Below are 15904 nucleotides of genomic sequence, written 5' to 3' on the forward strand. Positions count from 1 at the left end.
TAAATGTCATTTTCTTAAGATCTCCCATGATCAACTAATGAAAATCTATTTTCTCAGTCTCTTTTTCTCATCATGGGAGTGGTTATAACTTGCAGGTTTTTTTCAGTCATATGATGCCTGTTCTACATTCTTACTTCCACCCCTGGAAGGTGAGGTTTTTAGTAGAGAACTAGTGATATCAGTTCACCTTCGTATCCCTAGCACCTAGAGTGGGCCCTGCCTATTAGGTCCATGGTAAATATTTGTGGTTGAATATATCCAGGCAGAAGTTTTAAATATGCAGCCAAATATATGAGGAAGTTTAGGAGAGTTTCCTGTCAGACATTACATTTAGTGAAATAGTTTTACACAGATACACACACACACACACACACACACACACACACAGTACTAGAAGGAGGAAAACATATCAGCTAATATATCACATCTGTAATCAGGATGATTCATTAGTGTTATGTAAATGGATCCCAGAAAAGGTCATATAAAAGGTTTTATATTAGGTCTGCTAAATTAATTTTCGTATTGTTTCTTTGAGACATCTAACAGATTCAATTTTGATTTTCTAGAAATCCCTAGTAAGGGAACTGTCTTAAGCATAGTCAGGATAGCTGTTACATAGAGAAGATTAATCTACCTTTTGCCCCAGGTGCCTCAGGTCATCAACAATTTCTCTATGCTACCTCCATCAGATTTCAATTTTTCACTATTCCCATATGCTGACTTTCCTTCTTATGGAGGAAAATACTTTGGTTTCTAGAGACTGGACTCTACGAGTGAAGTGCAGTCCCTTTAACAATAGTACATTTAATATTAGTTCCTGTTTTCTAAACAGCCCTTTCTCTTGCAAGTACAAAGGTAATTTGAGGTGAAAGTAGGAAAACCATTTGGACAGGATGGATATATAAATGATTAATTCATTACACAGACCTAGTGACACCTAAAAATTCCTTATTTATTTATAGTAAAGTTTTTTTTTTTTTCCTTCTTATCACCTTATCACCTCCTTTTGTCCCACCTTACAATACAGCTTCCATGAAAGGACATATCCCTAGAAAGGTAACCAGAGTTGCCCATGGTTTGAAAGGTAGCACTTGTAGGATGATTGAAACAGTGAGAAATTACACAAAAGCAAAGATATTCTGATATATGTGTGTACAGTTAGGTTGACGGACATCTATGTGTGTAGAATTATTTTCACTTCTCATGCATACAAAAAACTTGAACCAAACTTATAATTAAAACACAAGTGGGACAGTAAATGATAAAACACAGAACACATAACATTAAAAAAGAAAGAGAAGGAAAGGAAAAAAGTACTTCCTAAAATATTGGATGATAAACAATAATACATATAACCGCTTATGGAAAGGGAAATACAGTTGAACTTGACCAAAAATATTCATCAGAATAAAACATATATTCTCTATGCCATGATCATTTAAAAAGGAAGTTAGTCTTAATTTATGTGTCTCCAAAGAACAGGATCAATGACTGGAAGTTATAGGGAGGCAGAGTTTAGTTCATTTGGATGAAGCCCTACATAAATCATTGAACAAAAACAGATGAGTGGATACACAAAGTACAGGGTTTACCATAACTAGAAGAATTTGGGCCTGAAAAGGATATTGTCTTCTTGACATGAAGAAGGAATTTCTACATTGGGAGAAATATTAGAATAGGTGATGTTTTCAGTGTTTAATTTCTCTGATTCTTAGCTTACTATTCAGTTTTCTTAGTAAATACTTTTCTTTCCCAAAAGAATATATATTCTATATCAATAAATTCCTACACTTAGGCTAAGCTGTTTTTCTTTAACTTTTATGTAGAATAATAAAGCACAACATACTGCATACCATTAACCTAGGAACATTAGAGATATCTTCGGTGAATAGTAAAACAGTCTTGATTATCATTTTCAGCGCAGATTGTATGATTTCACCGTCAAGGAATCAAATACTAAATTAACTTAAAACAAAGCAATAAGCAAAAGAAAACCTCATGCAAAGGAAAGATTTTAAGTGTTTGTAACAGGAAGTAATTTGCCTACAAGGTATTGTCTCCTAACTCAGTTAAGACAGAAAATACCTTATTTTTAAAAATACATCTCTCCTTTCATTATATTTTTAGGTAGATTGAGTTTTCCCAATAATACTTTATAACCTTTCACCAAGATAGTTTTCACCCAGTATTTATATACCATTCATGAGTACTTTTAGTTTGTATGCTTCAGGAGGAAAAAAAAATCAAGCACATGCCTAACCATGTATAAGAATCAAAATCCAGGGTTGTTTTTAAAAAGCAAAGATATGTGTTTTTATTAAGTTACAAAAACAATCTTAAATAACTGGATGCAATTAAAGAAATCAGAGGATATCTAAAGCAGACAATGTTCAGTCTAGCTTTTTTTCCCTAAGAGGAACTAAAGCACATTTATTAATTATAATTCTCTAATCTATTGTGAAACATTATTAGGGGAAATATTTAAATTATCACATTTGGTTAGCCTGAATCTTCAGTACTTATAACACTGTTCTTCTAATATATGTTGATGGTCAACTTGGAGGTGAGTGCTCAATCTTCGAGACTGCAAAGGAATTTCTAGCGGAATTCAGGATCCCCACGCAATCACATCACTGCGAAGATCTCCTGGGTCAAAATCCTTTCATGGAAAGAAGTTTAGTATGTCCCCCTTGTCATTTCTGCCTATGCTCCAGGGAAACTGGACATTTTTCAGGCCACAGAAATGCCAAATTCCAAGTTATTGATGTCTCGGAATTTTGAGGCAAACATCACACTGTGACCAAAAATAGCTACCAGCATTCACAGGGAACACAGCTATTTATTTACCTATCAAGATCCAAGGCAAGTCACTTTTTTGATAAAACTTATCCTGACATCTGGCTCAATAGAATTTCCCTTCTCTGTTAGCAGCAAGTTTTTTAAGAGGCTAAGGTTGAGTGATTGATGCAAAACACCAAGAGACACATGCACACCAGAGACTCATGCAAAGTTTCTTTAATGAGGGTAAAGGTTTTTACTCATTTACCCACAGGCGCCCACACAGAGAGGGAAGCATAGTTGTTTATCTGATTAGGATGCAATCTTCCTTTGCCTACAAATCTCTACGGAGAGGTTAAAATAGAAATTGTCTCACTTCAGGCAAGAATCACTACGGGGCCTTCAGAATCTCCCTGTGCCACTCTCAGAGGCATGTTTATCTTCCTGATTTATTTGAAATGTTTAGAAAACTCTTGGCCACGTGCCTACCTTCTCAACTGGCTGCACGCTGTTATAACCCCAAATATTTAGTGAGACCTGTTGAGCTGATGGGCAATTTCCCAGGAATAACATGCCTTTAACGAACTCAGGTCTCAGTCTCTCCTGAATTCTATCGCTGGAGTATCTTCCTGTTCTGTCTCACCTAGGGAGTTTATTGGATTTGTTTATTCATGTATCTGTCTCTCCCACTAATGTCCATTAATGTCCATCCCTCAGAGGCAAGATAGGATCTTTTATGTCTTTTAACATCGGTATCTATAAAAATGACCAGCACATAAATATTATTATGTTGGTTGCACTAAGCCACAAAAACATATCATTTACTTCTCCTTGCATTATTATCAGACTCCTATGTGTTTGAAGAAATACATAATGTATTTCTACCTTGTAACAGTCTGAAAAAAATAAATAAAAGTGTTCTTTACATATTATTTGACCCTGGTGATCACTCATCTTTACTTACAACTCTTTATTCTCTTATTTTTAAAAGAATTTGTGAATTCCCTTGTTTTCCAATTTTCTTTTTTTTTTATTTTTTTAAATGTTTTTTTTTTAATTTTTTATTTATTTATGATAGTCATACAGAGAGAAAGAGAGAGAGGCAGAGACACAGGCAGAGGGAGAAGCAGGCTCCATGCACCGGGAGCCCGATGTGGGATTCGTTCCCGGGTCTCCAGGATCGCGCCCTGGGCCAAAGGCAGGCGCCAAACCGCTGCGCCACCCAGGGATCCCCGTTTTCCAATTTTCTATAGCTTGCCCTTCTCTTATCATTCTATAAATATACTTTCCTCTCTTCTCTTTCCATGCATTTTCCCTCAGCAAAAACTCAAGAAGCCACTCTATGGCTTCTTTAATTACTCTGACAGATGATTCACTAATTTTCAGATTTAGTCTCTATTTCTTTTTCATACTTTTGTCCTAAACTTAAGAACTATCAAGCATTAACCTCTACATCTCCTTACATCATCTGAAATTCAATGATCTAGAATCATATTCTCCTACAACAATTTCTCTATATCTATTAATAAAATTATAATTGTCTCAGTCACCCACATATCCACACTTAAAACCATATTACTTTTTTTCATTATAACTACATACCAGCAGTTTTGTCTTGTCTTTGTTTTTTCATATTGTACAAAAATCTCTCTTCCTACTACTGGTATTTTAAGCTACTAGCTTTTGTGGTAGATTGTTTTATGGTCACTCAAACTATGGAATGGTATCCTAGGTAAAAGAACACCTTGTATCTGTGGTCTGGGGCCAAGATAATTGCACTGGTTTTGTTTTTTTGTTTGTTTGTTTGTTTGTTTGTTTGCTTGTTTGTTTTTATTTTTGTTTGTTTGTTTGCATGACAGCTTGGGCTCCAAAAAAAAAAAAAAAAAAAAAGTGTGCCTACAAACAAGGTGAAAACTACATCACCTTTACAACCTAGCCTCAAAAAACAGCAATATTTATTCTACATTCTCTTGGTTATAAATAAGTAACAAGGCTATTCAGATTTAAGAAGACAGGACATAAATCTACATGTTGATAGGAAAACTACAAAGGTCACATTGTAAAAAAAAGCATGTGTCATCAGAGAATCTGTTTTTATTATCAATGAAAAACACATATTGCCATAGCCTACTTGTTGGCCACAATTCATATCATTTCTATATTCAAAATACACTCCTTCTTTCCTCTAAAACCATCAAAATCTCAACTCTTCACAATGTGAGCTCTAAAAGTATGTGCCCAAAGTGAAGATACTTCATGACCTCTACCACGTCAAAAAGTGGAAGAGACTCATCAATGGTAGTTCCTCCAGTAAAGTAAAAAGACAAGATATGTACTAGTCTTACAGCCAACATGCAATGGTATGACAAGCATAGAATAACCATAGATATTCCGTATTAGATGGCCTGGGCTGCCATAACAGAATGCCATAGATTGGGATGACTAAAGCAACAAAAATTTATTTTCTCACATTATGGGAGGCTGGAAATCCAAGATCAAGGTGCCAGAAGTGTTGGTTTTGGTGAGGCCTCTCTTCCTGGCGTATAAGATGGCCACCTTCTCTCCATGTCCTCACATGGCCCTTTTTATGTGCATACACACCTTTGGTGTCTCTTATTCATCTGACAAGGACATCAGTTCTATAGGATTAAGGTCTCATCTTTTTTTATTTTTTTTTTATTTTTATTTTTTTTTATGATAGGCACACAGTGAGAGAGAGAGAGGCAGAGACACAGGCAGAGGGAGAAGCAGGCTCCATGCACTGGGAGCCCGACGTGGGATTCGATCCCGGGTCTCCAGGATCGCGCCCTGGGCCAAAGGCAGGTGCCAAACCGCTGCGCCACCCAGGGATCCCAAGGTCTCATCTTTAAGGCCCTTATTTGACTTTAATTACCTCCTTAAGACCCTATCTCCAAGTATAGTCAGATAAAGGATTAGGGTTTCAAGATAGGAGTTTTATGGGGACAGAATTCAGTCCATAATACACTTGTATTTGTAATTCACTAGTCACTAATCCATAGCAGTTCCAAAAATCCAACAAGAATAATGTTCCTAATTCCCTGTTTAAGGCTTATCTGTGCTTTAGCAGAGTTTTCCATGTCTCCTGATTCTGTCTTTTGGGATCTTTCTTCCATAGTCTGTGTAAACCCCCCCCTTTTTTTTTTCTTTTTTAAAGATTTTATTTATTTATTCATGAGAGACACAGAGAGAGAGAGACACAGGCAGAGGGAGAAGCAGGCTCTGTGCAGGGAGCCCGATGTGGGACTAGATCTTGGGTCTCCAGGATGGGGCCCTGGGCAGAAGGCCACGCTAAACCACTGAGCCACTGGGGCTGCCCAAGAAGACGATCTTCTATCTTAGATTTATTAAGGTATAAGCAGAGCCTCTTCATTTTAAGATTTATTAAAAAAACAAAAACTTAAAATTCATAAATATAATTGCTATAAAGTATTCCAAAATGAATTGTTTCAATAGAAAGTTAATTCAGATATTTTCAAGTTGTAATCTAAAATTCCAGATGTATTCAGTTGAAACCCCAAAGCAGATAGTACTAATTTTGCCATTCTCCTTTTTTTTAAAAAAAATTATCTATTAATTTGAGAGAGAGAGAGAGAGAGAGAGAGCATGGGAGGAGGTGGGAGGGTAATGGAGGGGCAGAAGAACAAGCAGACTCCCCACCAAGTGCAGAGCCTGATGCGAGGCTCCATCCCAGGACCCTGGGATCATGACCTGAGCCTAGGTCAGAGGCTTAACCAACTGAGCCACCCAGGAACCCCATAATTTTGTCATTCTTATTTGAATAATCAGATAATGATATAAAGTCCTTTTTTTTTTTTCCACGTAACAAGAATCAGCTAACCAATACTATGGATAAGGATGTTAACACTCATCTAATTGGAAAACCAAGTAATCATTTCTCCAGGGTAACTTAACCAACAGACCTTAATAATTAAGGTTTTAAGAGATTAAAGAAACTTAAGAAACTAAAACTAATTATATTCACACTTAAAACTAGGTGACAATAGTCACAATTACATGAAATTTGCTACTTTTCTAAGTCTGAATATTTCCTTTCAACCAAAAATGTCACACATGCAACACATCATCCAGATAGCATGAAAGTAAACAAACATAGCATGAAAGTAAACAAAACAATGATTTCTGAGAAAAAAAAATAAATCTTGTGTCCCAAAACTGAAATAACACATTTTCAGAGCTCTTAAATTCATATCCGTGGGCAGCCCAGGTGGCTCAGAGGTTTAGCGCAGCCTAGAGCCCAGGGTGTGATCCTGGAGACCAGGGATCCAGTCCCACATCAGGCTCCCTGCATGGAGCCTGCTTTTCCCTCTGCCTGTGTCTCCAATCCCTCTCTCTCTCTCTCTCTCTCTCTCATAAATAAAAAAAATAAAAATCTTTAAAAAAATTCATATCCTTAAAGTAAGTCAGTAAAACCTAAATCCATAGATGTACAGAAGATCTCTGCTTTCAAAATTATCATAATTTCTTAATCTACCAACTCAATCAATTTTGCTGGAACGGAAGTAGACTTTTAATTAGCCCTTCATTACTGACTATCAGCAATAAAGATATTGAGTCATTATAGTATTCTTTTGTTTTTCTTTTTCTTTCCTTTTCTTCTAGCCTAAATGGGATATAATTGACATATTAACATTGTTTAAGCTTAAAGTATACAACTTTTATTTGTTACATATTGCACAATGATTTTGACCACAGCTTTAACTAACACCTCCACCACATCACACACTTACTATTACTTTTTTGTGGTGAGAAGATTTAAACCCTTTTACTCCCTCTTCTGGCTTGGTGATCCTCACTGTCTCTCAATGTCCCTAGGTAACTATCTTTTTATCCTATACCATAACACAGGAAAGCCACCTGATTCTTATGGGTATGACTATTCCCAGCTGTCTGTATATCATATTAAATCCTGTCTAATTTAAATATAAACCCAGGTGTAATATATGCCACAATAATATATGCTGATGTATATCATCATTATTCTAGCCATATAAGAAATAATCTGGATTTTTAAAACATTTTGTTTAAACTTTATTGAGGAGACATCCTTGAAGTAAAATTTTGAATTGAACTTCTAAAAATGAGTAATATGAAATAATATGAATATAAAAATGAGATTAGCATGTAGATAATCAATTTATGAAAATGTCTCATTGAGACAGATCCTTGCTTTTTGTTTATTATATATTTATATGAAGCATAGCAATGTATCAGAAGCTTTACTTAATAAAATTGAATATATGCTTTTCAGATTATATTTATATTATAATGGAAATTGAGGACATTTTGTTCTGAGTATGGCTTAAGATAATTTTTTATACACAGAAGTACATACTCGGCCAAAAAGAGAAAGGTACTGTACCTTCAGATAACATAGGTAAATTGATGCATTATACAAACTCTGCACATCATTTATACATGTCCAAATGTAATAGCATAAAATGCATCATCATAAATCATTTCCTTTCATTATTTAAAGTATAGTAAGGTCACCTCCAAGTTAAGACAATATTAGCCATTTTATTCATTATGGGATGAAAAATAAAACAAGTTATCTTTTTTAGGACTGCAAGTACATTTGCCTTTTGAATTTTGTTTCTTCTCCCTCTCTTTTATGATATTTGATGTTGGTTTTACCAGGGAAACAAAGCCCATGATAATGTGAAACATAAATTTCCTGAGCTAAATGGAGTCCATTAAGTGAAACACTGAATGCAAAGCTGTTAGATAAGGAATGGCAGGTTACCATAAATTAAGCAATAGCCGTTCAGGAGAGTGTGACAGTAGAATTTTAAAAATCTCAGTGACTCATTTATCAACTACTAAGAATATATCCTGTTTACAAAGATAAAATGTTAAATAAAGAATGTGAAAAAAAAAACTCTTCATAAAATCATTCTTCCTATTTTTGACAATCCATAAGAATACACTATAATGAGATGGCTGTTAAGTCCATACTGCCTGCTGACAGTATGACTGTACAAGGCCCAGGGAGTATGAATTTTTTAAATTTATTTTACATGATTTTAATCTATTTATTAATCATTTTGAAGGCCTTGGGTTTGTGAGAAGCCAAGGAGATTTTTTTGTGTGCTAATATTGAAAAAGAGAGTCTAATTCTCACTTATTGGTGACAAAAAAGGGATATATGGAGATGATAAATAGGCAGAAAGATAGATAACCACTTCATACTTTCTTTTATACCAAACATGGCATTTGTATGTACCCTGAAAAGTATGTGCAATGAGAATATGAAGGGAGTGAAAACATACATTTAAAGATACTCATGAGTGACAATGGAAGGGAAATTCCTACACCACTAATGACGTTGATATTAGTGATTAACTTCCCCACGAGATGTGTTTGCTTCTCCAAACAAAATTAACCCTCAAAAAGGAAAGGAATTATAGGAATTATAGGATTGGACAAGGGGCTAAATAAAGACTACTCATAAATGCTCTTTTCAAAATTCCTATTACAACTGATAACTAGCCCCTTTTCCTATGTGAAGGATTGTAAACTCCTAATAGCTAGAGCTGTTGTTTCCATTATTTGACAATTATGGTCAAAAGCACTTCACCAGTACCCTAATCTATTTTGCTCACTAGTTTTGGCACTTGACATCTATTTAATGAGCATAAGCTCATTGGCAAAATTAATATTTTAGGTAACTTTATAAAGAAAGAGATTTATCATAGTTTTTATCTCACACAAATAGAACATGACATGACTGTAAGTTAGTAGCTATAATCATTTCATATCATTAGCTGATAAACTCGCCAATGGATCTCTAGTTAGGTAACAAATAACTTAAACTATACTTCAATTTCATATCCATCAGAACTTTTTCTTACTGTATGTAGACTTCTACCAAATTAGAAAGTATTAACAGCTGTAACTCACTGGATTTGATATTTCATAATTTTATCAGAGAATTTCAAAAAGAATGGACTCAGATAAGTGAAAGAGAATTCTCACGGAAATATCCATTGCTTGGAAAAGTGCATATCACACCAAAATCCAGAAAGTCAACTGTTTTAACCCAGGACAAAATGTCATGGGACTGTAACATATATTTTTAAATAATTATTACTGTTCTGTATTATCTTAACTGATTCCCCCAGACAGAAGACCCTGAGAGAAGGATTAAGCACATGTCATGACTATGGGGTGCAGAGAAACAGTGAAAAAGGTAAGATAGTCAGTGATAAAAAAAAAAGTACAGGCCAAAAAGGGGAGCATTAAAACCGCTATTGCAGGGATCCCGGGGTGGCGCAGCGGTTTGGCGCCTGCCTTTGGCCCAGGGCGCGATCCTGGAGACCCGGGATGGAATCCCACATCGGGCTCCTGGTGCATGGGGCCTGCTTCTCCCTCTGCCTGTGTCTCTGCCTCTCTCTCTCTGTGTGACTATCATAAATAAATAAATAAAAATTAAAAAAAAAAAACCGCTATTGCAGTGAGTGACTAAAGCTTAAAGTCTCAGAGAAAAATCTTGGAAATGGTATAAAATGCATGCTTCAAAATTATATAGGGGCAAGGGAACTGGAGTAAGTACAACTTTAGATTTATCAGCCAATAATAATTTTTTTCAGTTTTAAAATGTTTTATTTCACAGGTTGCAAAAATATGTTTATATGTACAAGACACAAAGTAAATAGAAAGGCAGCTCTCAATCACAAATGGATGAGGCAGTAGTCATTCAAACTCTACTGTGGAAGCCTATTTAAGGCACACACCTCATAAATAATTTTAACTATGCAGTCCAAGTTCTGGGGTTTATATCAGATCTGCAAAATAGGACACTGTGGTCAAATTTTAAGATTGGTAAAGTCAATTTGAAGCTACTCATATACAGAGTATAGGTTTCACTATTACAAAGAGAAGATGTTAACTAACAAAATAATAGACCTCAAAGATCTCTTTGTCCCCATGCTCATACATTTGTAATATAATTTTCTGTTTTGTAGCTACTCCTCAAATTCTAGTCATTATGCATTGAGTTCCCTATGCATCTCACCTATATCCTTTATCTCAGCCTTCTCATACTTTGCCATTCTGTTCTTTCTGGAAATAACCAGCACAACAACTCCAGCAGTAACTGCTAGTGTCACAACCACAATGACAGTGATAACACCAACTTATAGACCCTGCATTGAAAATTCAGGTGGTTTTTCATCAACATAGTAAATTGCAGTTCGAACCAGGATCCAGATCCAATTGTTCCCCATCTACTCTCAGGTCCATTTTACTGGAATGGAACAAGGATTCAGTCTTTAACAGCTTTTTCAAAATAATAAGCCACGTCAGCTATGTCTACATAGAGTTGCCTCCAAAGAAACGTTAAATTCTAGCCAATTCTAACCAGGTGTGCTGATGGACAAAGCATAATCTGGTAACCCAGGGTGACATTCTGACCCTGATGTAAATGTTGACCACCAGAAGTCAAGCTGACAGACACCAAAATGTAAGCAAATCTTATAGTGCATTGGAGGAACACTGAGAGTGTTTACTGTATTTCTCCTTGCCTGAAGAATTCACATTACACATCAACATGACAATGTGTTTACTATAAGCATCTATAAAGTTCTTCTTACCTACAGATTTTTTGTAACCATTTTCAAATTAGTTTTATATTTCAATCATTAACTTGGAAAACACTGATCAACCTCTGTAATTTAGAGATAAATTACACAAAGCAATGTTACACACAAATGGAGTCCAAGGAAATGACCTGAAAATACATTAACAAAACATATTTCATTGTATTAACTGATTTTTATTTTCCATTTTAGTATGTTTACTGAGATTCTAATTTCTTTTTTTTAAGATTTTATTTATTTATTCATGAGAGATACACAGAGAGAGAGGCAGAGACACAGCCAGAGAGAGAAGCAGGCTCCATGCAGGAAGCCCGATGCAGGACTCGATCCGGGGACTCCAGGATCATGACCTAAACCAAAGGCAGACGCTTAACCACAGAGCCACCCGGGCGTCCCCTGAGCATCTAATTTCTTGTGCCACTGATGAAAAGTATACAAGAGTTCTATATTATTTTTGGCCACTTCTTTGGAAGTTTAAATTTAAATAGTTATTTTTTTTAATGTTTAAGGAGATTGTTTTGAGATGTGGAATGGCAAAAGTAATAAATATATAGAGTTAATGCTACATAATTGATTATCATAATCATATTTCATATATGTCACATGGATATGCCATTACTTAACTCTCTTTTAAGTTGATAAATGTTTGACACGGACAGACTTTTCAGGAAACACAACTATTTGTGTAAGCTTCAATGTGAAAAACACTACTCTATCAAATACAGTACACAAAGCAGGCTGTGAGGCATCTTTAAGGTGAAATTGTAGCAGAAGAAATGAGATACTCTGTATTTGCTACTTTTCCAGAACTTAAAACAAACAAAAATCTTGACAAACCAAAGAGTAGATATGAACTATTTATAACAGCTGTTATTAATTACTTTCTTCCCTAATGACTGAAAAAGCAGAGGTGATAGTTAAATGGCAGAAATGTCATAATTCATGCAGATGGAATTATATCCTCACAGAACTACTTGTTAGTAAGTAGAAATTAATCTATCATTAAGAGGACAGTACAAAATCTTATTTGTATAGAACCTTTAGGTTGGAAGAACCTCTTTTGGCTGGGGCTGGTGTACTGTTGTCCCTAAATCTCATTCACTGTTGATTCCAGGATGCCATGGCCCAACTTCTCTCTCACCATTGGACTCTCATGGAGCATTCAAGGGAACAAACCAAACCATTCTGGGTTTTTACCTACAAGGCTTACAAATGTCTCAGCTAAAAATCTCTCTCTTGTCATGCATATATAAGAATGCATGCATATATAAGAATGGCTAAAGCTTTTAATATGAAACACCAAAAAATTAAAAAAGAAAGAAAGAAAGAAAGAAAAACTAAAATAACACTGTTAACTTCAAAATATAACAAAGCTCCTTCATGACATTAAAGTGATCTCTAAAACATTTTCCCTTGTGAATCACCATAGGATGAAAGAGACATCATATAGATATGTGTGAGAATGAAATGTCATGGTAGGTGCCCTATAATTTATATATTGCTTGAAAACTTAAGGACACCTGATTAAATCTATTTATATAATTTACAATATAATAAATAAAATGAGATTACCTAACTTTTCCTTATTTAATATAGACATGTCAATGTGTTTATATGCTGAATTATATGATCAAGCTCTTGCAAGCTATGTCTTTGACTAGTGCTCTTATTTTTATTCTGTCATAATACATTTTCTAAATAAGGCATTATGTTTATAGTAGTTGAATATATGAGTCAATAAATAGCTCTTGAAGGAGACAGAATGCCAAAACAAAGCAGATATGTTTGATAACCACCAAACCATCTGTTTGTAGTACATATCAATATGATGGACATTATTACCACCAGCCTAAATTTTCACACAACAAAGGAATCCACAGTTCAATGTAGTCTCTGCAGAAGTTCTACTCTTTTTAATCAGTTTGATATTTTGTCAATGAACAAGTAAAGCATATTACCGAAAAGCTCAATATAAAACTATTTCTTATTGCAAATCGGGACTAGGGAATCAATTATGTAATATCTAATGTTAGAAAACTTTCCTTATTTTAATAAGTGTATCTGTTACATTAGGTAGCTTTCCTTTTGATTTCTTTTGTCATATTTCAAATTTTCACTTGTGAACATTTGAGTGACAATTTATGCCTTAAAAACAGGTTAGTATTTTTATTGTCATTAGTCACCAAATGTACAGAAGCCACTACACAGTATATACTGAGAAGCCAAATTGTTTGTTAGCCTACTGAGGGATCTCAATAGTAAACATGAATTATGTAAGAAAGAAACTATCTGAAGCATATATAGCCACAGACAATAAAGGGCAGTTTCATCTATTAGAGTCTTAAACTTTCACAGAAAATCAGTGTTCAATCTCAATTTTTTCTTTTTTTTTCTTTTAAAGATTTTATTTATTTATTCATGACACAGAGAGACACAGAGAGAGAGAGGCAGAGACACAGGCAGAGGGAGAAGCAGGCTACATGCAGGGAGCCTGACGTGGGACTTGATCCCGGGTCTCCAGGATCACACCCCGGGCCGAAGGCAGGCTCCCAACTGCTAAGCCACCCAGGGATCCCCCTCAACTTTTTCTTTTAAAGAACTAACATTCCAGTTTAGAGACAGAAATATACTCTATATGTTTCATTCTTTCTTTTATGGAACTATTTTTAAAGAAAATGTTTTTAAAAGCTAAAGGAAAATGAAAAGATGGAGTAGGACTTTCTCAGGTTAATACTATTACTAAGTGGTATTAAATAAGAATGTTTTGAACTATTTTATAATATTGCTCTTCTGTGTCCTGAGTGGAATATAAAATTTGTCTTTCATAAATAACTTCAATATAGAGAAAATGCAAATACACAAATAATGGTGCCACTTACTAATCATGTTCAAGTTACTCCTTTTAATCATATGAATTTCTGTATGTTTACCTGAAAAACAGAGATGTCAGTATTGACTTTGTCTCCATTACAGATGTATTTTAAACTTCAAGCAAAAGCACAACTATCAAAAATCTCTGAAGTTTAACCCAGCTTAAAAATGTAAGGAAGAAACTTAATTACAAATGTATTATGTGACAGAAATTCTGTTAAGATCCTTCTTATTACTTACTATTGGCTTGGCACTTTCTGTGTTATGTAAAGTACCATCTTGTTTCAGAGTATGGACTTTTGAATCAGATCAGAATCTCTTCAGTCTATTCATGACCAGCTGAGTCATCTTCAGCATTTATATATTATCTTAAAGCCATGGTTTCTTTATTTATACAATGAAGATAATGTTATCCATCTCATCGGTTTATAAGTAAAAGTAATCATTGTTATCATTTGTATGTATTAGGCCTTTGTCTTACAGCCTTGACATTTGGAATCACAGCCCTGTCTTATGGATAAATATAGGACAAAAACTAATTTGGAGGAGGCTGCGAGAAAGTAGGAGACCTAAAGCTAAATCCCAGGTGTGTCTGATGCCAAAGTTTCTGTGCAATTCATTAGATTTGGCCATGGAAACATTCTTTGAACAAAGTTTAAAGAGAAGCTAAATGTATTCCATTTTATGATGGAACAGCTCTGGTTGAAGGTGATGCTTCTGGGGTTTATAGAAAAGATACTCACACAGCTTCACTCTCTCTACCTCTGGCCCTTCCCTGCCACAGTGGCAGTTAGCAGGGCTCTGCAGAGCCCATGAGCCCGGTGGACCAGCCTGACAGCCATTCTATTTTATCACAGTGTTTTATAATGATGTGCAATGAATAGACCAAAGGGACCATACTATAGAAAGTTCCCTTAATGTATACAATTTTGAAAATTATTCCTATAATCTGAAAAAAAAACTGCTACTAAAGCAGCATCAGAAATCCCACGAACCACAGTTGATCGAAACAAGAACATTATACCATTTGTGGGTACCCTCGAGCTTCTGTGCAGTGAAAAAGAGGCTGGAGAATTGAGCCATCTGTACATTAGCTCTATCCACTGTCTTTTTTGTCTCCTAAAATGAATTTGAGTCACTTCTGGAGAGAATGATAGATGTAGACGTTGTAGATGCAGATACATAGCTCGCATGATGCTTATCGCAGGTTAGTGATCATTATAAATACTGCTTCAGTAAGCTCATTTAGCAAAGTAGATTTAGCGGATGGACAGTAGAAACCAAAATGATAAGAAAATGAAATTCAGGACAAGCCTGTGAAAATGAGGACAATGAGCACAGACTTTACTGGCTGAGAGTCTGGCTCTAGCAGTAAGGAGAAGCCTCTGAAGGAGAAATAGTTACATGGTTTTTCTTTCCTTTTCCTCTTAATGTAACACATTGGGGTCTGGGTTTTTGAGACTAAGAATCAAACATGAGTGATAAAGTAGCTCCCTAGAAGACACAGGAACAGCTAAGATAAAATAAAGTCAGGTGGATGGCTTAGATTTCACTAGTGGAGGGGCAAATACTCCTCCATCTTAGGGAAAGCAGGAAATATCCATGAGATGAGTGTA

At 35.2% G+C, this 15904-nt stretch overlaps 2 long non-coding RNA genes across 2 annotated transcripts in view; one reads left to right on the plus strand and one right to left on the minus strand.

Annotated features, from left to right (window-relative positions):
* Window positions 1–15904, minus strand: part of LOC111098184 — a 358173-nt gene that overhangs the window by 99811 nt on the left and 242458 nt on the right. The gene's annotated exons all lie outside the window — the stretch shown is intronic.
* On the plus strand, window positions 5574–14785 carry LOC119876852. The gene is made up of 3 exons (XR_005367477.1): window positions 5574–5635; window positions 9942–10009; window positions 14391–14785. It is a non-coding gene; the product is annotated as an uncharacterized LOC119876852 (long non-coding RNA).

This window comes from Canis lupus, chromosome 12 (assembly GCF_011100685.1).
Source record: "Canis lupus familiaris isolate Mischka breed German Shepherd chromosome 12, alternate assembly UU_Cfam_GSD_1.0, whole genome shotgun sequence".
Classification (NCBI taxonomy): Eukaryota; Metazoa; Chordata; class Mammalia; order Carnivora; family Canidae; genus Canis; species Canis lupus.